Source organism: Marmota monax, unplaced genomic scaffold, assembly GCF_021218885.2.
Source record: "Marmota monax isolate L192 unplaced genomic scaffold, Marmota_monax_Labrador192_F-V1.1 WCK01_AAM20220418_F8-fsc00193, whole genome shotgun sequence".
NCBI lineage: Eukaryota > Metazoa > Chordata > Mammalia > Rodentia > Sciuridae > Marmota > Marmota monax.
This window is the reverse complement of record NW_026695203.1, coordinates 4,391,866-4,418,541: the sequence shown is the minus strand read 5'-3', so window position 1 is coordinate 4,418,541 and position 26,676 is coordinate 4,391,866. Positions and strand designations below refer to the sequence as shown.

Below are 26,676 nucleotides of genomic sequence, written 5' to 3'. Positions count from 1 at the left end.
TCATCCTCATGCTCCCTGTACTACCCAGCCTCCACTGCCACGGTCACCATCAGGGCCTCTGTCACCCCCCCTGACTGCCTTCATCACCCACCTTCTTTCCATGGGAAGTGGCTCTGCAGGCCAGGCCAGGGCTCTGGTGCCTGGGGTTGGCACTCTTCAGCTGCCCAATCTAGTGACCCCTCAGTCAGTGCCAGAGGTGGGGGGAGGAGTCTGCCAGCCCTGGCAAGAAACTTAGATGATGTCCTCTTCTTAAAGTTTACTTTTCCAATGACAAGGGTAATGTAAGATGTAATGCTCGCAGGGGCGGGTGCGCAGACACAGTGCAGACACACGGTCACGCTTCTTTCAGAGTCACGTTAACTCTATGCCCCTGCAAGCCCCCCTAGTGGACACTGAAGTCTCCCTCTTGGGCCCTACCCACCACTGTCTAAGAATCCTGGGGGGCCACACTGCCTTGCTCGGGCTGCTGTGGGACTTCTTAGTTCTTCCCGTCGGTCCTAGCTGGCTCATGGTTGACAGAATCACTGCTTTTCTGATTCTTAAAAAAATGGGGGAAGGGGGCAAGTTTGTGCTAGGTAGGCTCTGTCCAGTGAGCACTGTCGTGGGGCAGTTAGCCCGGCAGGTTCCCTTCTAGGTGAGGGACTGCCCAGCAAATGTGCCTGGCCACTGCAGATCTACAGGTTGACTCTGGAACCTGCTTTTTTCTTGGTGATCTGTGTCCAGTAAGTTCAGTGACATGACCAGGGAACTCTTTTGCCAACGTGAGGGTGATGGTCTGTGGCTTCTTGAGCAGGAGGCTGAGGGCCCCGATGGAGGCAGCAGGGCTGAGCCTGGCAGGGCCACTGCCTGTCCAGGTCCAGGGGACTCCTGGTCCTGTGTGGAGTGGGCAGCGCTGTGGCCCCCGACCCGTGAGCCTGCTACAGTGCCGGCCTCCTGTGTTCTCCGACTCTGGTTCTCAGGTCGCTGTCCTCACTGGTAGAAACAGGGACCGCCATGGATGAAGACGAGTCTCCGGTGATACAGTGCGTGTTCCCCACCTGTTCACCCACCCCGGGGGCGCGCCTGGGTGCACTCCCAAAGCCCAGGCCCAGCCTGGCTTCGCCACCCTGCTGTGCCCACCCTCTGCTGCCATTAGCACCCAGTTGTGTTAGTGTTGCCCCTTCCTGCAGCACCCAAATCAGCTCCTCCCTGGCTGGAATAGTGATTAGTAGCTCGTTAGCACCTTCAGGGGAAATGAGAAAGGTGTCAAGATTTAAGAGCTCAGGAGGAAAGGCCAGGGGTGAGCAGTCCCATGTCCACCCGCCGTCTCTTCCGTCTCCCCCTCCCAGAGCTTCATTACCACCCCTCTTTCCAGCGGGGCTTCCAGTCTTGAAAAAGACATCTATTTCAACTGCTGTCCTATGACTAGGTGGCTATTCACCCTACTGGGATGAACCCAGGTCTGCCACCTGCTAGACAAGCCCCCTACCCTGGGCCACCCCAGGCCCCTCAAGCCTCTGCTTTTCCCATTGGGCAGTGAACACTCTGGAATGCAGTTGGGATCCCAGGGGAAATGGGAGGGCGCCTGGGGGTCCTCCCCCTCTGCCCCAGAGCCCCTGCTGTTTTCCTCCCATCTCTCTATGTCTCCTGGCTCACGCACCCCTTTTCCTTCCTCATTGCCCCCTAAATTGACCCCACTATGGAACTGAAGGTCATTTCAAAATAGTTGCAATACTATTTGAAGAAATTGAACTTTCTCTTCTTTATTAGAAACATGACATCTAACCCACTTTCTTTGTCTTGTGATTGATCAGGGTGGATTGGTCTGGGGGCCCCTGACTCACTGTGCCCTGGCTGGGAGTATTAGAATGTCACTCTGCATGTGTCTCTGCCTATTTGGCAATGTCTGTCCAACAAGAAGAAGAGATTGGGGGCTGGGGATGTGGCTCAAGCAGTAGCGCGCTTGCCGGGCATGCGCGGGGCTCTGGATTCGATCCTCAGCACCACATAAAAATAAAATAAAGATGTTGTATCCACCGAAAACCGAAAAATAAATATTAAAAAATTATCTGTCTCTCTCTCTTTTTTTAAAAAAAGTTATCACTCTATCCTAATAAATAAATGTTAAACAAACTGAAAAATCAAGAACTCTTCTTAAAAAAAATAAAAAGAAGAAGAGATTGTCCATACAGAGGCACTATGTGGTCTTGTTTTTCTCCCAGTACCCTGGGAAGGGCCGAAATACAGGTAAATGAAGTTCATGTTGAATGCAAACAGACAGTGACCTCAGATAAATGTGGGCTGTTGGGTTGAGCAACCTTTGTGTGGGGCGTCTTTGTAACTGGCTGAGCTGGACCCTTGGACATTGAGGAATCCACTCTGTTCTTTCCCGTCTCTGTGGATGACCCAATAATATATATTCCAGGTCACTCCTCAGGGCTGCATGATGTGCCACACACTGTTAAGTGAAAAGCTTTAGATAAATCTAACATAGTTTAACTGGGCAAATGAGAATCTGCCCGCCAGGCAGCCCTCAGAACCAGAGGAGGGTGCGAGAGCTCAGCTGCACAGCAGGACCGGCGGCATTCAGGGAGAGAGACAGGAAGTGATACAGGGATGGCGAGACGGATGGCAGGGCGCTTGCCCTGTTTGAAAGGGTCTGATCAGTGGTCAGCTGTGACTGGGTGAGACTCAGCTAGTGTCACGAAACAGACGTACCCCCCAAACTCAGGCTTCAGTTTGTTTCCACACTGTCTTAGTCCATTTTCTGCTGCTGTAACAGGAGGCCCGAGGCTGCATGATTGATTCTGAAGATTCTGGGATTCTTATAAATGATAAGTATTAATTATAAAGCAAAGCAATTTCTTTCTTATGGTTCTGAAGCCTAGAGAGCCTAAGGCTGAGGCGCTGCACCTAGGCTTCAGAACCTAGGGAGGGCTTTGTGCTGTTGGAGGCTCTGCAGGGTCCTGAGGTGGCTCAGGACCTCACGCAGTCAGACCCGCAGGAGCACCTGTGAGAGCTCACCCTTGTAACCAAGCCACTCCCTCCAGAACCCACTGACCACAGCGGATTAATGCATTCATGAGGGCAGAACCTCCGTGAGTCTGTCACCTCCCACATGGGTCTCACCTCCAAATACCATTAACTCATGACTTCGGGGATCAATTCTCTGACACGTGAATTTTGGAGGACACACTTTCAAACCGTAGCATCACCAAGGTGGCAGTTTGTTCTGTAGGGAGCTTAGCACCCTAGAGCCCGCCAGCCTGCCAGGAGAAGAGGACTGGGGGACTAGGCCGACAGGGGACCCAGGGGCCAGCTCCCACCTCCCACATGGTTCTCCAGCCCAGGAGGTGTAGTTGAGGACCCTGGGGGACCTGTTTACACTCTCCCTGTGCCCACCTGGGCTGCACCCCTGCAGCCTAGAGGCGACCCCAGCCGTATGATGCAGAGGCCTCCAGCCTGGGAAGGGGGCAGAGGCCTGGGTCCTCCTGGAGGTAAAGGAGCCAGCACTGGCTCCACTTCCCTCCTTTCCTTTGGGGACTTTGTGAAGGGACGCCACTCTGTTGTGCTGCTTTGGCTCCAGCAGCATGGAGGAGGGTCGGGGAAGAGGCCTTGCGGCCTGGCTGGAGGAAGCCACTGCCTTGTTCCCTTGCTTCTGCTCCCAGTGGTGGCCCCAGCCTGTGGCTGCAGTGGCCTGTCAGCCTGAGGAGGGAACATGGCTGGTGCTTGGGGTGGATGGAGAGGGGCCCAACAAGTCCCCACTCCCAGAGCCACTCGGCGTCGTGGAGAGAGATACACACGCAACACAGGGGCATCTCAGTGGGCCACTGTCGCTGCCCATGTTAACCTGATCCCACTGGATGAAGCAAAGGACCTGGGGTCTGGGTGAGTTAGTGCACTAAATCTTGAGACCTGCCAGGCTCCAAAGTCATGCACCTGTAGACAACACACGGTGCCCATCCTGGACACCTCCCTGCCTGAGCCACTCCCACTCCCTAAATGAAAAGGCTGCCCTTTGCGGGAAGGACCCACTTTCACCATGGAACGTGGCTGGCTCGTCACCTGCACAGGCCCGTGCTTCCCCGGCATCACCTGGCACTGCCTCCCAGCCTTCTGCCGTGGGAGCCACCCAGAAGCTACAGACAAACATCCCCCGGGGGCCCTAACCCAGACCAAGGACAGCCAGGGCGGCCAGCGAGTCTGCCCTGCAGCAAGATGTGGAGCCCTGGCCAGGAGGCGGGAGCCTGGGGTGCGTCCATACCACAGCCTTTCCTCGTTCAGCAGGCGACTTAGAAATACATCTGGACAGAAGGAGTGTGCGGCACACGCTCCTGGAGGAGGGCCATGGGACAGCTGTGGATTTCATATTTATTTTCATAAGATGTGGAGCTACTGGACAGAAAGAGCGGCCTGACTAGAAGGTCCCGAGGCTGCTGCGCTCGCGGCCTGAAGGGACTGGCCGTGAATCTGCCCCAGCACAGCGCCACCTCAGCCTGAGCAGGAGCACCCGGGCTGCTGTCACTCTTGGTCTGTGGGGACGATGGTGCTGGGTGCCTCCGAGGGATGGGAGGGTGGTCGGAGAAAGAAAATGCCAAAGAACTTTCTAGGAGCACCCTGCTGTGGATTGAATTGTGACCCCCCAAAAGATGTATCCAAGTTCCAACCCTCAGAACCTGGGAATGTGACCTCATTTGGAAATTGGAGGGTTGCGGAAGGAACTAGTGAAGATGAGGCCACGCTGGGTCGGGAGCCCTGACAGTGGGCAGTGTCTTCATTTAAAGGGGAATCAGACACACACAGACTCACACACACAGACTCACACACACAGACTCACACACACACTCACACACACTTATACACACACACACAGACTCACACACACACTCACACACTCTCTCACATACACACAGACTCACATACACACACACTCACACTCTCTCACATACACACACTCACACACACACTTATACACACACTCACACACACAGACTCACACACACACTCACACACTCTCTCATACACACAGACTCACACACTCTCTCACACACTCTCTTATACACACACACTCACACATACTCACACACACACTCACACACACAGACTCACACACACACTCACACACTCTCTCACATACACACAGACTCACATACACACACACTCACACTCTCTCACATACACACACTCACACACACACTTATACACACACTCACACACACACAGACTCACACACACACTCACACACACTCTCATACACACAGACTCACACACACACTCACACACACTTATACACACACACACAGACTCACACACACACTCACACACTCTCTCACATACACACAGACTCACATACACACACACTCACACTCTCTCACATACACACACTCACACACACACTTATACACACACTCACACACACAGACTCACACACACACTCACACACTCTCTCACATACACACAGACTCACATACACACACACTCACACTCTCTCACATACACACACTCACACACACTTATACACACACTCACACACACACAGACTCACACACACACTCACACACACTCTCATACACACAGACTCACACACTCTCTCACACACACTTATACACACACACACAGACTCACACACACACTCACACTCACACACACACCTCGAGGTGAGGACATCCAGGAGTGCCAGCCACCACGGGACACTAGGAGAGGCAGGACACTCCCTCCCAGTCCTTCCCGCTCCCGATTCCAGACCTTTGGCCTCCAGAACTGTGACTTCTCTTCTCTGAAGCCCCCCAGCTTCCTGTACCTGGCTCTGGTGGCCCCAAGAGACCAGGGCACATGGCGGTGCAGGAGGGATCTGTGCTGTGTGGCAGCCTGTGCCCCCGCCCTGCTCCTCAGGGGGCTTCGCCCCTCTGGTGTCAAGAGAGGCCTCCTAGGGGCCCTTCTGACCTCAGGTTGTCCCAGCTCCCAATCAGAGTCATATATGGTTTCTCTGGCGTCCTTTGGTCATGTGCCCTGGGGAAGGGGCAGTCAGCCCTGAGAGCTCACCTGGATGTGAGCCGTGGCTCAGGAGCGGGAAGCCCTGGCTGGGCTGCTGCCCCTGGTCAGCGGTCGTGTGTCCAACAGGGCGTCTCAGGCAGACTGCATGTGGCGCGCAGTTGCCTGCTGGGTGGAGGAGACTTCAGGGAGTGGAGGCCCTCAGGGAGCGAGCCCTGGTCCCTGGGAGCAGTGCCTCAGCCCCTGCTAATTCAGGGTCCACGGTGACCTCATAGAACATAACGCTCTCAAAAAACGAGAACCAGTGTCCTTGTTTTATCAAAAAGTGGGGCTGAGGTCATCTCCATGGGTACAAACTCTCATTTCTCTGGAAGCAAGAGGCCTTGTCACCAGGTTCAATGACTTAAACAGGCACCTGCTTTGACCTTGATATTTGAAGGTCAGGCCTATTGGGTGCTGGTGGGAATCAACCCTGTCCTTCTCCAACTACCTTGGTGTTAGGATAATGACCTGCCACCCCCACCTGTTGCCGGTTCCCCTACTTCCTGCTTTTCACGTCAGAGATCGGCACTCTGGTGGGTATTTGCAGCCTTGCCTCCTGGCGAAGGTGACCTTTTGGTGTACACTTGCTGTCCTGTTGTTCCTGCTGCCTGCCTGGCCCTGCCGGGCCTTCCAGTGAGGAAGCAGTGGTGGCTGCTCAGGCAGAAAGACAGGTGGGGGTGCCCGGGCTAACTGTGGGGGAGGACTCCTGCTCTCTGTGCATGCATGTCCAAGGACACCCACCCAGGTTGTCCTGCTTCTCGACGCTGGGGGACAGGACAGCTAGCGGCCGCTGGAGGCCATGGACTTTTCCCTCACCAAGAACTCATTTCTGACACCAGTGATGTTCTGAGGCAGGCGTCCTTGCCAACGTCCTCTTTGTGCCTATGTCAGTCCAAGCGGGGGTTATTTCTCTGAACTGCCTCTGGCCCCTGATTGACAGGTCGGCTAGAGTCAGAAGGGCTTGGCACAGGGTGGGCACAGTAGGGACCAGAGAGGCATCTGGGTGCCTGTGGGACTGAGGGATCCTTGGCAGACACAGATGCTCCCCTGTCCCCATCACAGAGCACAGGAGATGTGAGCCCCGTAGAACTTTCTCATGCCCGCACCACCATTGCTGCCTTCCTAAAATCACTAATGAGATGATGACTTGTGCCTTCCCATCACACATCACCTAGCCCTGCCTCAGCCCTGCACATACCTCCTCCCCAGCTGGAGTGTCCTCTCCTGGTTTCCCAAGTGGCCAGCACCCCTTATCAGGTGTTGTTCACAAGTCTTCCCTGACCATCTAATCAAAAGATCTGTGCTCTGTGACACCTCTCCACCTCTTACAACTCTTATCAATTCAAAATCAACTCTTTATTTGATCGAGAGTCCTCTCTACTGGAATATAAGCTCCATAAAGTCTTTCTCTTCCTGCAAAGTCCCATGCCTGGCATATTATTGGTGCTCAACAAAACATCATTGGGTGAACCCAGACACCCCTAAGGTTCCTTCTGTCTGCCCTCCCCAAGATGCCAGCTGCCCTTTCAGAGGGCAAGTAGGTGCACCAGAAGCCCTGGGTTGGCCCCAGTGGCCTGGAGGTGAGCGGGTCCTGTGCTGCAGACCTCCTGTGCCATAGCTGCTCTCGCTCGTGAGCTGTCTCTCCTCTGTGTCCACACCCCAGCTCCAGGCACCCACCCATCACCTGCTCTCTGTAGATTTCTGTTGTGGACATTCCTATTTGTGGGATTATGTCATGTGTGGGGTTTTTTGTGACTTGTTTCTTTCACTTTCTGTGATGTTTCTAAGGTTCATTTGTGTTTTGGTGTGTGCCAGTGGCTCCTTCTCTTCTGTGGTTGAATAAAAATGCCACATTGTATGAATAGAGATTTTGTTGATCCACTCATCAGCCAAAGGACACTGGGCCATTTCTGCCTTCTAGCCACTTGTGAGTAATGCTGCTATATAAACATCTGGGTACTAGTTTCTGGATGGAAATGTGTTTTTATTTCTCTCGGGTAGATATCTGAGAGAGGAACTTCAGGGCCATATGATGACTCTGTGTTTGACTTCTGAGCAACTTCCAGTTTTCCAAAACGCTGCCCCATTGACAGCAATGTTGGAGGAGCCACTTCTCGCTTCCTCCTTGCCAATATTTGAAATTGTCTTCTTCTCCTAGCCATCCTAGTGGGTGTGGAGTGGTGTCTCGTGGTGGTTTTGACTTGTGTTTCCCCGAGAACTTTACGTGCTTGCTGGCTTTCTGTAAATCTTCTTTGGAGAAATGCCTTCCATATCCTTTGCCCATTTGAAAATTCAGTCTTTTAAAAATAATTGAGTTTAAGGGTTCTTTGTGCACTGTGGGTACAGTTCCGTTGTATGACCTGAAAAAATTTTCTCCTGTTCTGTGGGTTGTCTTTTCACTCTTGATGGTGCACTTTTAAGTGCCCAAGTTTCAATTTTGATGAACTCCAATCTATCTTTTTGTCTGCACTGTTGTATCCTAGGACTCTTTCTTTGGGGGAGGAGAGGGGGGTCGTATTGGAGATGGAACCCAGAGGGGCTTTTCCATGGGGTCTAACTAAGTTGCTTAGGGCCTTGCTAAGTTGCTGAGGCTGACTTTGAACTTGCAGTCCTCCTGCCTCAGCCTCCCCACCACGGGGATGACCGGCATGAGCCACCACACCCAGCTTGCTCGGACTCTTTAACACACCAAGGATATGTAAGAACACACAGGAACTGGCCGTTCTACATTGCTGTCTCGGGGAGGACAAAGGCTCTTAGGAGGAGGGGAGAAGAGAAACAGAAGGCCAGGTCCATTTGTAGGTTTCCCAGATGCAAAAACTCCTTCCTTTCCTGTTGTCTCTGCCGCAGGTTCTAGCAAGGTCACCTCTGAGAGCTGGCGTTCAAGGTCACTCTCTTTTTCAACAAATACTTGCTGAGCACCTACAGTCAGCCAGAGACGAGGAAAATGTGGACCTCACTTTCCAGGAAAGCCCTACCCCCCGTTGACCAGGATTTGCTCTCTGTCCCAATGCCCTTTCAAGACCCCACACTGCCACTCCGTCCCCAGGGACCTATGTCAAGGCTCCTTGGGGAACAGAGGAAGGAGAGGAAGGCTTTAGGATGAGGGCTTGTGCGCATTCCAGGGCCAGCCCAGGCAGGGCTCTGGGGAGAGCAAGTGCTCCCGGGTACACTCGGCACGAAGGGTCCTCCCAGGGCACCTGGGTCCAGGTGGGACTCCTCTTCTGTTCCCAGGCGAGATCAAACCCCAGGCCTGTGTTCACCAGACCATCACTTTGGACATCTTCCAGACTGGATGGGAAGGGAGAGGGAAGCACAGGGAGGGAGAGGGAAGCCCCCACAGAGCAGCAACCCAGGAGGACCCATGATGCAACCCGGGGAAGCTGCACCAGGTGGCCCCATGGGGTCCCTCCCCAGCTGCCCTTGGGGATCTCAGAGTTGGTGTTCAAGGCCATGTGAACAGGGGAAATAGCAATCCAGGTTTTTGACCTGAGGCCCTCTCAGGAACTTTCTTCTGGAATATGTGTTTGGGAAAGCTGGGTTTCTCCTGGTAGGAAAGTGCCAAGCTTTTTTCTTGGTTTGTGTGAATCACCAAGGGGCATTTAAAAATCTCAGTTCATGCCCCACCCCAGCTCAGACACATTAGGGACTCTGAGACCCGGCATTGGGATTTTCTCTTAAGTCTCAGATGATCGCAATTAGCATCCAGCCTGACTGCACCACTCTCTCCCACTTGGCTGCTGTCCTCTGGCTCTTGCTCCAGCCTCTGAACCTGACTCCCATTGCCCAGAGGCCAGTTCCGCAGGACCACGGCCTGCTCCAGTGCACAACAGAGGAAAAGATCTTGTTGATGAATGAACACATGCAGGGTCAAAGTTAGGGGAGAATGTGATATCACAGTGGTGTTTTATTTACCTTAAAAGCAGTATCCTCGGGAAAGCAGGTTTGATTAGAGGAGGATAAAAAGATAGATACTAAATGTCCTGGAGGCTTCACGAGACTTCTAGAAGTTCCCGGGGTGTTGGGGCAGGTGCGGAGGAGATGTGTGTGTGTCAACCCTGGTGTTTATGTTGAATTTCATTTTAAAGTTCTCATTTTCCTTCGTTGCAATGGATTTTCTTTGATAAACATAAATCCCTGGATCTCCTCTTATTCCAATGATTAGGGTAAATTTTCACCTCATAAATGAAACAGAGAGGAAGAGAAAAGTGGGAGGGAATTTCCACTTTGCCAAAGAGCTGGAAAATGGAAAGAGGAGAAGGGAGAAATGAGTGGAGCTGGAAGTTGGGAGACAGAGGAAGAGGGTGGAGGGGGGGGGGTGCGTGGGAGCTGCACAGCTCTGCGCACCGGGCCACTCCCTATCAGGGCGACCGACTGCCCGGGTCAACAGGGATGGAGAGGCTTCTCAGGATGTGGGGCTTTCTGTATTAAAACTGGGCGGGAATGCTGGTCCAGCAGCTGCTGGTCTCTTGCTTGCTAATTTTTGTTGGAGGGGGGGGCGACTGGGGGCAGGAAAGGGAGTGGAGGGGTCTCAGGACCGGAGGGAAGCTTGACCCCCACTGGTGACGCGTTTGAAGCTCCAGCATCTGCGAAGGTGGACACCCCTTTACCTAAAGTGTTTGTTCTGGGGAAGGATGTGCTGAGCAAACACCCAGCTCAGGGTGGGGACGGGGGCAGAGGTGGCCAGAGAGCGGCCCGAAAGTCGCAGGAAGCTTCCTGTGGGACTGGCAGCCAGCGTGGCCTTTTGGCAAAAACAGCTCTCAGATGTGTTCTTCCTGCTGAAGCTGGAATGCCCCGGAGGGCAGCAACCTTGCCCTTCATCTTGGTGGCCTACTGCCCGGAGCTCCGGCTGCACAAGAAATGTCCCAGACGCGCAAGCTGAAGTCCGTCTGGCCACGGGAAGCACACGGTGGCCGTCTGCTCCAGGGGTCAAGGGTCATGAGTATGTACAAAGGCGTGCCATCCTCAAATTGTTTTAAGAGATCATCGAGGATGCAAAACGAACCCTCGAAACATGAGCCATCAGGAAGGCCTCAAGCGAATTTGTGGAAGGAAAACAAAACATTGTGCTGCGTTTGGGTCAGGGCTCCCTCTCAAAGGCCCCTCAGCTGCAGCTTGGTTCAGGGGCAATCCCAGGGGAAGCCAGCCAGGTTGGCAACTTCCTCCCGCCGTCACTTCCCCTGAGTTCTTGTGGTACCGCGAACAGACCCAGAGAAAGCGGGAGTGGAGGAGTCAGGGCCAGGGAGGGTGTTAGGCACAGGATGGCTTCCACTGGGAAGGGCCACACCACTTCTGTGCTGCTAAGCCTGACGTCAGTTGCAGGGGCTCTGCCTGGAGGTCTCTAAGGCCCCACTAGTCCCAGTACAGCTTAGAGCACACGTGGCAGCTGGTGACGGATCTGTCTCTACCAGGAGCCACATGGCATGCCTTCACACCCTTATCTGCAAAGCAGTTCACAAGCCGACGGTTAACTCAAGCCGCGGAATCTAACCGAACGTCGCCTTCTGAGAATTTGGATGCCAGGAAACAGGCAGCATGAGAGGAGAGAAGCCAAGGCAGCCTGAATTGGGACCTTTGACTGGAGCCAGTCACAGAGCTCTCAGCCCAGCGGCTTGATGGGTCCTGGAATATGATGGATATTCTGGGCCGTGGGTAATTGACTGCACCACCCTTGAAGCAAAGTCCAAGCGGTAGCTTCTCACCTTCAGATCAAAGAGGACGACTCCTTGTTAAAGGGAAAGCTCTGATTTCCGACTTCATTTTCCCTTCTCAAAGGCACCTTATGTCTGACCCTATAAATCATGCTGTGGTAACCAGGGAACTCAGCCTGGCTTTCTCTGTGTTCCTTCATCTTTCCAGTGAGGCAGTTGGGTTGTACCATTGGGTCTTGGGGGTGTACTTGAGCACTCTCAGCCCTGGGAGTTTAGGTTGGGTAGTTCACAACTGGGATCTATTTTTTGAAAACCTCCAGGTTGAGCCATTAGATTAATGGCTGCAGGTGGACTTGACCTCTTTTTAGTGGGTGCCCAAGGTGGGAATGGCTCTGGACCCTGTGCCTCTGGGCTCAGCCCTGGGGAAGGATCACAGGAGCAGGCTGAGACGGGCTCTGGATACAGACAGAGGTGGCCAGCTTCCCACCTCCCTCCACAGCCTCTGATGTTGGAGGTTGTGAAGTCTCAGCAGACCAAGGCACCAGCGGACAGTCTGGTGGGCAAGACTGATAAGGCAGAGTGCTGCAGCTCCCGTGGTTCTGCTCCCGTGGCTCCAGACTGGGGGCAGAGGGGTCTGCACCTGCGGTGCCCAGCGCAGGGTGAGCACGCATGCACCTTCCTGTGTTTACAAGTGAGGTCACATTCCAAGGTAGGGGGGTTATGACGATGCCAGCGTATCTTTTTAGGGGGGGCATGTGAGTCACAACCCATCACAGCTGGGAGAAATATCTTTAAAAATCACTAAAGCGTTTTAAAAGTTTCAGCTTAAGTTTTAATGTTTATTCAGTTTGGGGGGGAAATGATTGCTATGGAATCTCTGTAGCCAGCAAAACTAGATGCAGGTTTTTCCTGTTCTTCCTGGGCTTCCTTCCCTGAGTCCAGGAACAGCTGTGAGGGGGGGCTGCGCCTGGCCTGCAAGGGAGGTGGCCCTGTGCCTGGCCACTGCCCACTTGTACAAGCTAGAGGTCAGCGAGCTGGTCCTGCAGCCAAGCCTGCGCTCCCTCCTGGGGCAGAACGGGGCTGGCTGGAAGGGTGGGGCTTCCACCACCTCCCTGAGCTGATAAACTGCTGGAGACTGGTTTTCTTGTTTATTTTTTACATCAGAGATGAACACTTTCAGTTGTAGATTCGTGGTGCCACCTCCTCTCCAAGAGTCATTTATGAGAAAGGGGACTCTGACCTCAAGGGTGGAGGTGGATCCCTGTCAACCTTTGCGGTGTTGGTTGTACCCAAGGGCCTGGCTACACAAGGTCAGCAGGTCTCTGGGCTGAGCTCCCCGTAAGAGCAGGCCCACCTGGCTGGCCAGCTGCCCCCCGGGCCCTGGCCCAGGAACGGGCTCTCCTGGCTCCTTCTGCTGCTTCTCCTGCCCTGAGTTCACCCTCTGCCAGGCTGAGGGAGCCACCCACTCTGAGCTCGCTGGGCCTCCTCCGTCAGCCAATTGCAGGACACGTTCTGAGCCCTATTCCTGTAGCTTCCTCCGGCAGGGCCTTTCTCTCACCCCAACAGGGCCTTACAAAGTCCACCCGCGCCAGCGGTGCCCAGGTGGTGGAACAGGGAGGGAAGCACAGCACAGCCACGCAAGCCCTTATCCCCAACCCGCTGTCCCCCAGCACATCTTGTCCTGGTTGCTGGCTTCCTGGGGTGGCCGGGTCTCTGCTCTGGCCCAGTCCTGGCCTGAACATCAACCTGGGTATAGGTGACCACAGGTGTGTGTGTTTCCAGAGCTTCCTATGGTTTACTTTCTGCCCTTCCCTACATTGGCTGAAGGTTACAAGATCTGTGGCCCTTCAGTTGGCAGTCGTCAAAGGTGAGATCCCCAAATGTGGCCTGTCTAACACCCAAGTCACTAGAATGGACTGCATTACTTCTGTAAAACTCAGAAAAGAATGCGTATGTGTCTATGCATGTGGATATTTATATGTCGACTATTAATGCTCAAGGCAGCCCTGCAGGGGTGTGATTATTACCAACCCCACTCTACAGGTGAGGAAGCCACGGCACAGAGAGTGGACATGCCCTGGGCCACAGAAACAGTAAATGGCTGGAATTTGAATCTTCCGAAAAGGTAGTAGGAGTTTAAAAGAGTGAAGGAGGGCTCCGTCCTCCACCGCAGGCACAGGAGAATGAATGCACTTGGTCTAAGTGGGAACACACCCAAGGCGACTGTCAAGGAGGGCAATCTATGGGGAAAAGCTGTTCTGTGCTGGTGTATTTTCCAATTAAACTTGGGAGACTCATGCCTGTTAAGGCAGCCTGGCTGTCCACCACCTGGGCCGCGGAGCCTTCTGTTCAGCAGTGCCACCGAGACCTTTATAGGTCACAGTCCTTCAGAGCTGGAGCACCTGCCTGAGGTCAGCCAGCCTGTGAGTCAGCCCCCCTCAGCCTTTGGCTGCAGATGACCCAAGCCCAGGTCCAATCCCAGCTTTCAGCTGAAAAGGGAGAAGGAGTTGCCGTGAGCCTTCCAGAGACTTCCCGAGCCTTGGCAGTGTCTGTGACCATAGCGGGAGGGTATACCAGGCCTTGCAACATGTGGGGCCTCGCAGGTACCTCTGGTTTTCCTAATCCTGCTCCCTCAGCCTTTCCTGAGGCCCCCTTTCCTGACTTTCTTCCTAAACATCCCCTTCTGCACACGAAGCTCTGCAGGACTCCAGCCGGCTTGTCCCCATCTCCACAGCTTCCCTCTGAGAAGTCGGCTAGGTTGGGGGTCTCTTGTCTCTATTCTTGTGTCACAGCATGAGTCTTGTTGACCAGGAGAAGGACCTGGAGAGAGAGAAAAAAAGCAGCCCACCTTGTTTCTGTTTAAGAACCAAAGGGGGAAAAGGGAGCCTCGGGCTGTGGGGTTATAGCTCAGTGGTAGAGTGCTTGCCTAGCACGTATGAAGGCACTAGGGTCGACCCTCAGCACCACAGAAAATAAGTGCAATAAAGGTATTGTGTTCATCTACAACTAAAAAAATAAATATTAAAAAAGGGCGTGCAGAGCATTCCCAGAACCTGGTTCTTTCTGTCGACTTGGACATGCGGGTCTCCCAGCCACTCCTCCTCTGGTCTGGGGAGTTTTTCCTTGGATCCACCAAAAATCCTGTGTGAGAAGGTCCATCAGGGACTGAGGAACACTGTGCCTCCAGGAGCTCAGGGACCTCAAAGTTGACATGATGGAAGTCAAAGGAACCTGAGGCAGCAGGCGTGGCAGGGTCAGAGGGACCTGGGGGACAGGGTGGGGTAAGGTCAGAGTCAGGAGGAGGTGAGGTTTCGAGAGACTTAAGCATGTGTGTGCCCTGCTCACCCTAAGTACGTTGGCGCCTTAGGTTCTAGCTGCATCGTGAACAGGTCCCTCCGCCTCTAACTTTTGTTCCTTGCACTGTGCACAGTGGGCTGTTCAGGCTGGAGCTGGGGAGGTCCCATGCTGTCTTGGCTGTAGACAGGGCCACTCCCTTCCTCGTCAAGCATGGGGTTAAAATCACAAGTGCCTGGGTCCCAGCCTCGGCAAGTCACTGACCAAGTAGTCACAGGGGACTTCGATTTTATCACATTTGCGCTTATGTGATAGGTGAGTCCCTGCTTCAGCAGGTGATACGCATCAACCCAGATCAACTGCTGCGACACCCACGTGCAGGCTGGTGTGCACAGCTCTGCTGTGATGGAGGGCTCTGGTCCAGCCCCACAGTCAAGGCTCAGGGGAGCTTGTGGCCTGAGGGCACTTTCCCACTTGAGGCTCCAGGCAGTAGCTCAAGTCTCTTAAGACCTTCAGGTGTTCAGAACTGGCTTTGAAAGATGAAGACACTGTTACCAGCTGGCGGTGAATTTGGGGGAGTTTTTGTTTCCTCTCCATTAAATTCAAGGCTTTATCTCTTAGCCACCAAATGGCTTTGCAATCTGGAGGAACCTGACAAAACTGCTCTCAGCTCACCTAATCCCCCTCAGGTTACAGGGGTCTCTCTTCTGTTCCACCTTTCAGCAAGCATCTCTTGCTTTGGTAAATCTCGGTAGTGTCTGGAGACTATAGAGGTGGAGGAGCGACCTATCTCCCCTCTCAGTCTCAGGACCTGGTGGTCTCTTACAATAATAGGAAGGCTTAGATCAAGATTACCAAGTCTCTGTCCCTACTGACCATCTTAAGCACAGGGCCGACATATTCCTGTAGCTCAGGCCCTTCAACACGTCTATTCCAAGCAGGAGTTGGCATGGCCGTGTTGTGCACACTGAGGACTGAACCCAGGGCCTCCTGCCCGCTAGGCAAGCCCTCCACCGCTGAGCCACGCCCCCAGCCCAGAGTTTCTCTTTTAATGGCCACGCTCAGCTGCAGGATCCTCTGAGGTGGAGCTTGCAGTACCAAGGATGTCTAGGCCTCTAAGGCTTTAGCTTGAGGGCTGCTAGCTGGCCCCGGTTCTCTAGCTGCCGTGACCACCCTCATTTCATGGTAACTCAGGGCTTCCATGCTGTGCTGTCCAGCAAGCCTCTGCCATAAACTTCCATAAGGATCTTGGGGGGCTAAGTGAGCCTCTTTGGCTTATCGGTTTGCAGTTACACCATGTCAGAGGCTACCCACCTGCTCCAGTTTAGCAGGTAGAATTCACGAGTGCCGGGATTCTGGCTTCAAGCTGTCTGTAGGAATGGGGTTCCAGATCAAAGTGCTACCTCATCCGTGTCCTGCTACGTGGTAGATCTCAGATGCTGTGAAGCTCACTCAGCTGACACCAGCCATGCCTGCTCTCTGTGATACCTGGCTGCTCCGTGAAACCAGGTGTGACTGGTGGAGCCAGTAGCTGGGCACTCAGCCCAGGGAGACCTCTTGTTTCAGAATCTCACCAGCCATGCTATCTGGCCCCTGGCCTGCCTGTGCACAGACCTGCTGGGCGTAGACCCAGCTATGATGGAACCCCAGGGTTGCAGGCTCCAGGGCAGGGACAATGTTGGCCTCTAATAAAGGGAAAGAGGGACAAAAGCTTGCTCGAGTGTCATCACTTCAGGCAGCTGCTGTCAATCCTTGCACACACAGCTGCAGGCTCTGGACACTGGGCTGTGGGTCTCCTTGGTGTTAGGGCTGTGACCATGTGGTCACATGCAGTGATGTCTCCTCCCTGCATGAAGCATTTGACTTAGGCTCACAGCTTACAATGGCATGGCATTTAGCAAGGATTTGTGCTATGTTCCTTGGGTGCTGAGAAATCCAACCCAGTCTTTTGCAGGGGCAGGGCTAGGAGGCATGGATCTCACACATGGCGTGCGTGCTCCTAGCTTTTAGACTTCCGTGCCACTTCCATGGCTCGGGCAATACTGTGTACAGCTGGAGATTTTCCTGCCACATTTACCTTGTCATTTTGTAACTCTCGAAGTCACTCTATTTGTTATGTAATATCATAATACCATGTGACTTTATCAGAGCAAACTTGACAACTCCCATTACATCATGTACTTCAACTTGGCGTGAGCATATTCTTCTTTTTAATTACAGAATAATCCTGGGCCACAGAAGATACACATAAATCAATGAAAGAGGCAGGGTGGACCTGCTAGGACAGCGTGGCATAGAGCCAGGCTTGGGCGGGCGGGGTGCAGGTGTAGACCCAGCTATGATGGAACCCTGCATTGCAACTTCTCTGATTTGCAACCTTGGTGACTCAGCTTCCCTGAGCCTCATTGAAGACAGAGAGCATGTGCAGAGCACTCAGCACTGGAAACATGTCAGTTCCAGGAGAGGGGCTGGGTGCTGACCTACGGATGCCAGGGAAGTGCCCTTGGGGGAAGGGGAGAGGCTTTCCAGGAATGGACAATTGTGGAGTCCCAGGTGCCTGCAGGGGGGTGCCAAGGGGCAAGCCAGACAGGTCAGAAGGATGAGGCCGGGCGGGGCGCCCAGGGGCTGTATCCTACACTGAAGAAGTAGTGTGTTCCATAGGTGCATGGAGCCAGGGAAGGTTCTCTGGCTTGGTTTTGTTATTGCTTTGTCTTTTGTGTTGTTGTTGTTGTGGGTTTGTTGGTTGGTTTTGTTTTTTAGCTTATTTTTTTAATTTTTGGTCTGATAAAAGTGCAAAAACTAATGCTCAGGAAACAGTCTCTCGGAGGATCCCTCAGTGGGAGAGGGGAGTCCGAGGGATAGGCCTCAGGAAGGGACACCCTCCACCCCCACCCCACCCCCCACCCCTGCTGATTCAAGGACCAAGAACGCTCTTCAGGATTTGCCAGTATCTTCCATCTACTCTGTCTTTCAAGAGATCTGACTTTGGGGCCAGGTGTGTGGCTCAGCGATAGAGCCCTCGCCTAGCGCGTGCAAGGCCCTGGGTTTGCTCCTCAGCACCACATAAAAATAAATAAAATAAAGGTATTGTGTCCAACTACAACTAAAAAATAAATATTAAAAGAGAGAGAGAGAGAGCTGACTTCAACCTCCAAGGAGAGAAAGCAGGTAAGCTCAGAGCATGAAGGGATACATGAGCCATTTCAGCCTCCAGTGGAGACTTTGGGGGCGAGATTACAGCTCAGGCGAAGTCAGTACCCCACGTTGTTGGTGCTCCTCAGTCTTCTAACGACTGACACCAGAGCATGAGACATGGAATTGCTGACTGTCAGAACAGCAGAAAAACATCACGCCCCCAAAGTGACTCTCAGGTGCTTGTCTCTAGGTGCAGAGACCTCTGGACGGTGGCACCCATTTCCATGGCATTTCCAGCTTTTCCATGCAAAACAAGTTAGGCTTTTCCCCTCAGGCTTGTTTGTATGCTTTGGAATAAAGCACACAAAATAAAGCAAGCCCAGCTCACCCAGCAAGGCTTGTTCCAGAACCAGCAGGAGAAATATTGAGATTGGCCGGCTCTCTAGCTGGCCACGCGCATCAGTGCCCAGGGGGCTGGCCGCAGGACACAGGCCCCCACTCATCGCTACATGGTGCTGCTGGCTTTTTGCTAAGCCTTGCATTGTGCTTGCACTGCCCTCTGGTTCCAGAATAATCCCGCACATCCCAAGCTGATGCTTATTTTCGTCCAAATGCTTGTTCATCCATTATCCCAACCACAGCCCTGGGAGAGATACAGAGCAAGTGTTTTCACACAGGCTGTTTCATGAGGAAGGATCGAGGCTCACGGGAGTGACTGAGCACGGGCCCAGACCTGGACTCTGATCACAGAATAGCAGTGCTTGGCTCTGGAAAGGGCATGGAGGTACATCATAAGCACAAGGCTTAGGCTACAGACAAGAAAACAGAGTTCCAGCTTGGAATAGCACTCTCGGCAATCAGCTGTTTGGGCATCCGGAACTGGGGCCAGGCCTCAGGGTCCCTGGCTCCTAGAGACAGCTTGTCCCCAGGCCCCCCACCTCTGTATTCTTAGATCTCAGAATGGAACATTTGTGGACAGTGACTGCCTATTACCCTGCAAGTAGCCTTAAGAAAACCACAGCTTCCAGTCCTGTGAGAAGGCCCCAGAGTCCCGGACTCTCTTGCAGTGCCTACCTACCTATCCATGGGCCTCTGCAGGCAGCTCTGCCATGTTCTTGGTCACCTCTCTGTAAAGGCTTCCTGCATCCGTCATCCACAGCCATCTTTCCTTAACTTTCATTGCTGCCAAGTCCACTGGGACCACAAATTTGCCCACAAAGTCATATCCTTCCAATCAAATCCTCGTGAAGGAATCTTCTTCCGCTGTGGTCCCTTGCTGTTTTCTGAAGTACTTCCTTCATTGCCGAGAACTTCAAGTCATCACACAGTCTAACAACGAACGTAGCAGGGTTCTGAGGTGGAGACCCCCCCCCACCACTTCCTCCTTAATGATTCAAGTCCATCTTCTTCCCAACAGCTTGGACACCCCTTCGAGCAACCTTTGAAGGATTCCTGGGGTTTGTTTCAAGCGGGTGCAGCTGGACACACAGGCACAGGAATGTCTGTCCTGGAGGAAGAAGTTTATCCCACTCACAGATCCTGGAAACATCACACGGGGCCTGGCAAGGAAGTGCCGGGGCCAGTCTGGAGGCAGAGAAAGGCAGGGGAAAGGGTGGACAGGTGCCTTCACTGCAGCTCCCGTGGGAAGGATCAGCAAGGCAGGGTGGGCCGGCTTAGGATTGGCTCCTTGAGTGATTTCGGTGGGCTGCACCTAGTGGTCTGCTCCCTGCCCCGGGATGATCCAGACAGGGATGGGCCCCAGGGCGTGATAGAGGCGGTGGGGGCGGGAGTGGGGCTCTGCTGGGTTGGTTTGCATAGGGAAGGCACCTTCACAGGTGAGTCATTTTACTCTCTAGGAATCAGCCACCCCTGGGAGGGACAGTCCCTCCAGGATCAGCAAGACGCCAGATGTCAAAGCATTAGAACACAGAAACTGAAGGGCGAGGTGAAAACAGGCAGAGACCATGCTGCCTCCTGGGGCGGGGGACTGTCTAGCTGGAGCTGAGGGCTTGCACTTGCCGAGCCCTTTGGAAGGCTGGAGTCATCACTCTTGCCAGAGAGAAAGCTGCATTCTTTATACGCCGCCGAGGACAGGGATTCCCGGGGAGTCCAGCAGCCAACCGGCTGCTTTCCTCGGAAGTTAACCAGCCTGTGCCTGAAGTTAGGTGGGTGCAGCGCAGGGGGCTGTGCTGGCCAGAGGACCGGGAGCCCAGACGCCTGGACTGCTGCATCATCGGCCCCTGCTCCTGCCTCCATTCGCCCTGCCGCCTGTCTTTCTAAAGCTCGGGCTCAGCCCTCCCTCCTGCTGGCGCGCCTGTGTGGTAGTTACCTCCCCGGCAGCCCCTGACACAGGTGGTAATGACAGTTTGCTGCAGTCCCATCAGCGAGGGTGTCTGCCCCAGCTCTGCCTGCGTTTTGAGCAGTGAACCATCTCTAGCCAACAGGACTGTCGCCTGCACTGTCTCAGGCCAGCTCATGCTGTCTGCCAGCCGCTTGTTGCGCTGCTTTGGGGACTGGGAACACGCCCAGCCCCGGTCCCCATCTGTTGCTGACGTGCAGTGGTAGCAGCTCCGGAGAGCAGCCGAACCCTAGAAATTGCCTGTGCTGAAGGGGCTGGGAAACCCCTTCTCGGATGGGCCTTTGGAGGGCAGCAGCAGGATTTGTCAGAGCCAGAGCTGCTCGTCTCCCGTCGCTTGCGCCCGTCATCCAGCATCGCAGCCCGGCACCTCGTACTAGCATCTTTCTAGCATCCGGGAAGAGGAGACCTCGGCACCCCTGGGCTGAGTAAGCAGACCTTCTGAGCTGGCTTCCTAAAATCACAGAGATTGCATGGCCCGGTGTGGGCGCGTTTCCTCTCATGGTGCTTTGTCTCTTCTATACGCAGGACTGCTGCTGCATCCGCTTTGTTCTCAGGAGGCTCTTATTAAATACCCCAAGGCTGAGCAAGATGCTCCTGCTCTCCCTTGGAGCTGTATGTTTTCTCCTTACATAACTTTTTCTCAGTGACTTAAAGGGAATAACTAGTGAAGGTGGAATGCGTGCGGGGGCGTGTTCACCCGGTTCCTCTGCTCAGGCTGGCCGGGTGAGCTCAACTGCCCACAGCTGCCCACACTGCCCCCAGCTGGGTCCTGAGCACTGGGGCTCCTCCCACCTTCCTCACTTGGCTGCAAGTTCTCTTGCTGAAGCGGAAATCTTAGCAAAGCCGACATTTCACTATGTTCCTTTCCTTTTCCTGAGGCATCATTTATTCCATTTAACCCAAATGGGAAAGGCTGGGGGCCCTGCAGGGCACCTTGGTTCCAGCCCGTGTTGTCCCTGGGGACTCTCTTGACCACAGACACTTTGGCAAGTTGGTGGGTCTCCTGCCAGAGGATGGAGCTCTCAAAAGCTTACTTGTTGCTCATTTGATTTGTGGGACAACATGAAGAGACAGAAATGGCCGAGAGGACGCAGGCCCTGTTCAGGAGGGCAGGGGCCGAGAGGACAGCAGGCCCTGTTCTGGGGCAGGGGCAGGAGGGCAGGGGCCGAGAGCCAGAGCCCTAAGGCTGGGCGAATCTGCAGCACAGCAAGCCCAGCTGCAGCTGAAAAGGGCTGGATTCTGAGATGCCCGGTGCCCTGCCCTCGTCCTCCCGGACCCTGAGAGCACCTGGAGTGAGCTACTGTCCTTGTGTCCTGGGTTTGTTTTTTTTTTTTTTTTTTTTTTGGTCACCCTCCAATCCCTTTCCACCAGCTACATTAGCTGTGCTTAAAGATGACCTCAGCAGAGAGTCTGTGACACCGGTCCTTATGCCAGGGTGACTGGGAGTAGCCCAGTGGGAATTACAGAAGGACCATGGGGCTCGATGCTATGTCTCTGGTTTGCAGTCCAGGTGGGGAGAGAATGTTCTATTACATAGTGCAAGAGGGGACAGCAGGTTGCAGACGGAGCGCTGATGGGGGTGTGGACTGTGAGTGCCAGGGAGAGGGCGTGGTGGAGGGCCCAGCTCTGCAGACACCACCCCGGCCTGGGGGTGCACCAGGAGGCAGGCAGGAGGCGTGTGCCTGCAGAAGGGCCTTAAACAAATAGAGGAGGGTCTCAGGTATGTTGGGTGGGACTACCTGAGAGTGAGGGGAGCAGAGTCAGTCAGGCCCCACGCTGCCTAGGATGGGGCAAACAGATCCACTGGGCTGAGTCAGTGCGGGGACCTGCAAGCCCCTCGGCCAGGCCCCAGGTGGTCTGCTTTCCTGACCCAGAGAGGCCTGGCCACGTGGCCTTATGGTCTAGGACCTCCTCAGCTACTTCCCTAATTTTCATGGAAATGTCCAAAGGCTAGATAAGTTTTTCCCAATATTATTCCTTTTTACAGGGAAGGAAACTGAGGATTAAAGGTTAAATTTACTTCATGAACAAAATGCAAACTCACATATTTAAGGTACCTAACCTTTTAGCCTTGCCTGCAGTCACACTAGGGGTCCTGAGGCCCAGGAATTGGGCCCGGGAAGAGGGAAGCTGTCCCCAACTCTCTGGCATGCCTGCAGTGGTGAAGAGCATTAACTCATGAATTCTACATGCTTTGCAGACAAGCTGGTGTCACCTGGACATGAGCATGACATGGGGCCCTAGGGGTTTACTGCAAGACTCAATTACTAAAATTTGAGTTAAGAGAAAATTATAATTGGGTCATTAGTCCCCTTTGTCCAAGAGTCCAGGGAAGTTCCCTCTTAACACCTGTGTCCGTTGGCATGGGACTTGGGACTATGTTCTCCCAGTCCCAAGTGGACGGCATTGGGTGGCCCAGAGCCCTCTGCTGTGGGCTTTGTCCCTTGTTACCCCAGGTCTGGCTCCTCTCTGGATCCTGTGCTCAGGCCACTATTGAAATCAATACTTGAATGAAACAAACTTTTTGAGTCCCATGGATCAGTCACTGGCATGACTAAGACCCCTGGTCTTAACCTCATCCGTCTATGATGCTGGCTGCTCAGGGGCCCTGGATACACAGGTGCTTGATCGGTTCCTTGTTTCAGCTCAGCTGGAAACTAATGGGATCCTTGGACTTTCCCAAGCCCCTCACTGCTCTTGTTCAAACTGTAGACCTTTTGCTTTCCTTGGAAAGTATCCCAGTCTCTTGCCCCACAAGATGCCACGTAGACCACGCCTGTCCTTCTAGCAAACCCTTTAGCACAGTTCTGCTCAGCATGGGGGCTAATCGACATAGTGCCTGCTACGTGTTTTGTTCTAGGCAATATTTTATATTGAGTTGTGTTCTTGTAGATTAATTTGATTGATAACTCCGAGCAGCCAGCTAGGGTCTTAATTTCTTAATGGATTAGTCTCCTTATTTCCTCTTAAACTGCTTTTAACTGCTTGTATTTCTCATATAGCCACTTTCTGACCCTGCTCCAGGCACCAGGTCCAGGCGTGGCACTTTCATGGATGTTAATCTTAATTCCCAAGACAGTCCTGGGAGGTTTTCCTTGTCTTACATGAGGAAATCAGGGTTCCATGAACTTGATTAACTCACTGAGTTGCATAGGCAGTCAATGGCAAACTGGAATTCAAACCTAGGCCCTCTGGCAACTCCACAGCCATCCCTCCAGCTGCACTGTGTGGGCCTCGGGGTGAATGTCAGGCAGTGAAAACTTGATCCTAGCTTCATAGTGGGCGTGTTGAGTCAGCAAGACCCCCGGGGAGGACCTCCATGTGGCTGGTTTAAGTCTCTAAGCTTCCCCACCTCCTCGACTCTCGGCATGCCTGCACCATTGGTGAAGATCATTAACCCATGAATTCTACATGTCTTGCAGACAAGCTGATGTCACCTGGACACGAGCGTGACATGGGACCCTGGGGGTTTACTGTAAGACTCAATTACTAAAATTTGAGTTAAAAGAAAATTATAATTGGATCATTAGTCCCCTTTGCCCAAGAGCCCAGGGAAGTTCCCTCTTAACACCTGTGTCCGTTGGCATGGGACTTGGGACTGTGTTCTCCCAGGCACAAGCTGGGACCACGTGCAAATTAGTTCATTTTTCTGGACCATTTTTTATAAAAATGGAGACCATGATACCTGCCGCACAGGGTTGGTATGAAGAAGATCAGGCTCACCAAGGGCCAGTTCTTTGCACATAATAGATGCTTAGTAAACAGTAGGCCCAGTTCTCTAGGCGAGCGTTTGGATGTGGTGTGTCCCCTTGGAGCCCGACTGGGACTGGCAAACACCTTCCCCAGCAGGACCTTGAATGGACTAACTTCTGGTAGAATTCTCTGGGTCTTGCCACGTTGATCATCCACTAGGCTGTGAAGGTGAGCAGCTTTGGATTCTGTTAGGTTCCTGTAGTTTTCTGGCCTCCAGCCTCGCCCATTGCCCCCATCCATGGTGATGGCTCAGTCCCCTCCTTCCTCCTGCCCCAACTGTCACATGTGCAGGCTTGCTCTCTCCAGTCATTTGGTGTCCCCTTGTGTTTCTGCTGCAGTGACCTTATCCTGAAGGTCACAGTGGCTGTTCATGTCACCATCTTTCTGGAACCATCAATTCCCCTCTCACTTTCCTCGGCACCTCTCACTTCGAGGTTCAGCATGGTGGGGTGCAGGGAGAAAGCAGGAGAGAGACACAGCAGACTTAGGCTTTTGTCATGATCTGACTTTGCGGGTGAGGTATGTGGTGGCATTTCATTGTCTGATTCTGCTTTTAAGGGAGACAGCCATCTGTCTCAGCACAAGCATGGGCATCATGGCTTCGGTTTGTTAGTCACTGCAAGCAAGAACCTTGCTGGGCAGATTCCAGCAAATAAGATCACAGACACTTGGAGGCTGTGGGGACAGAGCCAGCCGTGGCCTTCAGGCACCACCCACAGTGAACTCTCTGGGGGCTCCAGGGTGGTGGCGGGGTCCTCCTACTTTCCCAGTGCAGCTCTCCTTTCCTTGTTGGTCAAGGGCTTCTTCTTGCAGAAGGAAGCAGATTCTGAATCAGAAGGTGGGGAGAAAAGCAGCGCCAAGCCTCAGAAACTCAGTGGCCTTCTCCTCTTCCCATGGCAGCTGATGATTTCAACCTTAAGTACAGACTCCTCTCTGATTTGCAAGCTGTGTTGGCCGAGTCACGTGCAGAATCATGTTTTTGTGCTGGTTGTGAAACTGGGGCTCGCACGGTTGAGCATTTGGGCGATTCTGAGACATTCTGGCAGGTCAGGGTCCACCTGGGTATTGCCAGGTGGCCTGGGCTGGCTTGTGTTAAGGAAGCAGCAACAAGGAACCCAAATAAAATGGGCGTCTCCATTTAGCACAAGCACAGCGCAAACCCCACTAACAGGGACAACAAGCAGACTCTTCTGTGAACCCCAGCAGTGTGCGGTCTTCTTTGGATCTGGCCCCGGGGTACGTTGCCAGGGCTCTCCCCCGGCCCCAGCTCTGGGAGGACAGACTCTGGTGCTTTACAACAACCCAGCCAGGAGTCCTCTCACGCAGCCCTCCCTGTTCTTATCACAGCAGGAAAAGTGCAAAGACATTTTTAGAAGTATTTTCCCCAATAGCATCAGAAGGGTGATTTCAACTCACCCAAAAAAAACCAAGTGAACCATCATCCCTGGTCACCTTCACTTGGGGTTTTCTAGTAGCTAAAGCTTCTCTGCCCAGCATTGGCACCAGTAGCCCTTCCAAGGTGGGTCTCCTGGGCAAGGACTTCGGCCAGTCAGAGAGCTTGGGGTGGACCTCAGAGTCAGAGCTGGTAGGAACGTAGGCTTCTGGGTTTGCACTTTAATGGAGAGCAGGAATGGTATTTTCTCAGCCCTGGGAGGCCAGCTCCCTGTATGGAGAGGGCTGGTGGAGAGACCACTGCAGCCACAGAGACACCCCTCCAACACAGGTGTCCTGCAGCCAGAGTTTGGGGATGGGGCTCATAAGATTCCTGTCACAATGTAAAGGGCTTCTCCTGACCCCTCCTACTCACTCTGGGCTCATTTGCGGGTGGGGGTATGTGGGAAGGGTCCTGTCTGGGCTGGAGAATCATTCCTTCTGAATGGAGCCCTCTAGTCCTGGTGGGATTCGCCTCTAATGTTAGGCCAAGACCCAAGCCTGTTATTCCCAGGACCTAGCCAAGCCTGGCTCCGAGCTGGCTGCAGGCATCTGTCACCACCCACTCCCTCTGAGTCATCCCACACTTATCTGCTCAAATCACACAGCCTTGAAATGCGCTTGCCAATTGGTCTCCAACACACGCTCAGTGGGGGCTGGGAAGGAGGATGGGGGGAGAATGTGCTCCACGAGGCCTGGGCAGTGGGCCTGAGGCCTCCCCAGTGCTCCAGGGCCTAGGGTAGTCTCAGGGTGCTCCTTGCCCAGACCCCTTGGGGGCCTCACCAGCTGCCCCCCCAACAGCTCTCCCCTACTGTCCAGTCAGGGCATCAGGCCACGCTGCCCTCTGGTGGCTGTGTTTACAAGGGTCACTCCTGAGGGGAGACTTTGGAGGGAGGAGGCTTCCCAAGACCTCTGCGCTTCCTTTTCAAAGAGCGTCCTTGTCTGAGAGAACCCACTCCTGAGGGAGGGGAAAAGACGTCAGCCACAGACCCCAGGCCAAGTGTCCAGTACGCCTGTCACCCATGTCTCTGTCCTGGCAAA

General features: G+C 53.7%; 1 protein-coding gene across 3 annotated transcripts in view; it reads left to right on the top strand.

The window, feature by feature from the left end:
* Prkag2 (protein kinase AMP-activated non-catalytic subunit gamma 2) overlaps positions 1 to 26,676 on the top strand; it is a 263,165-nt gene that overhangs the window by 26,516 nt on the left and 209,973 nt on the right. The window contains exon 1 of one of the 3 annotated variants that reach the window (XM_058574340.1): positions 20,723 to 20,876. The exons of the other annotated variants lie outside the window; for them this stretch is intronic. The gene's annotated coding sequence lies outside the window, so the exon portion shown is untranslated. Of the gene's footprint in view, positions 1 to 20,722; positions 20,877 to 26,676 lie in introns of those variants that run through there. 3 annotated transcript variants of the gene reach the window in all.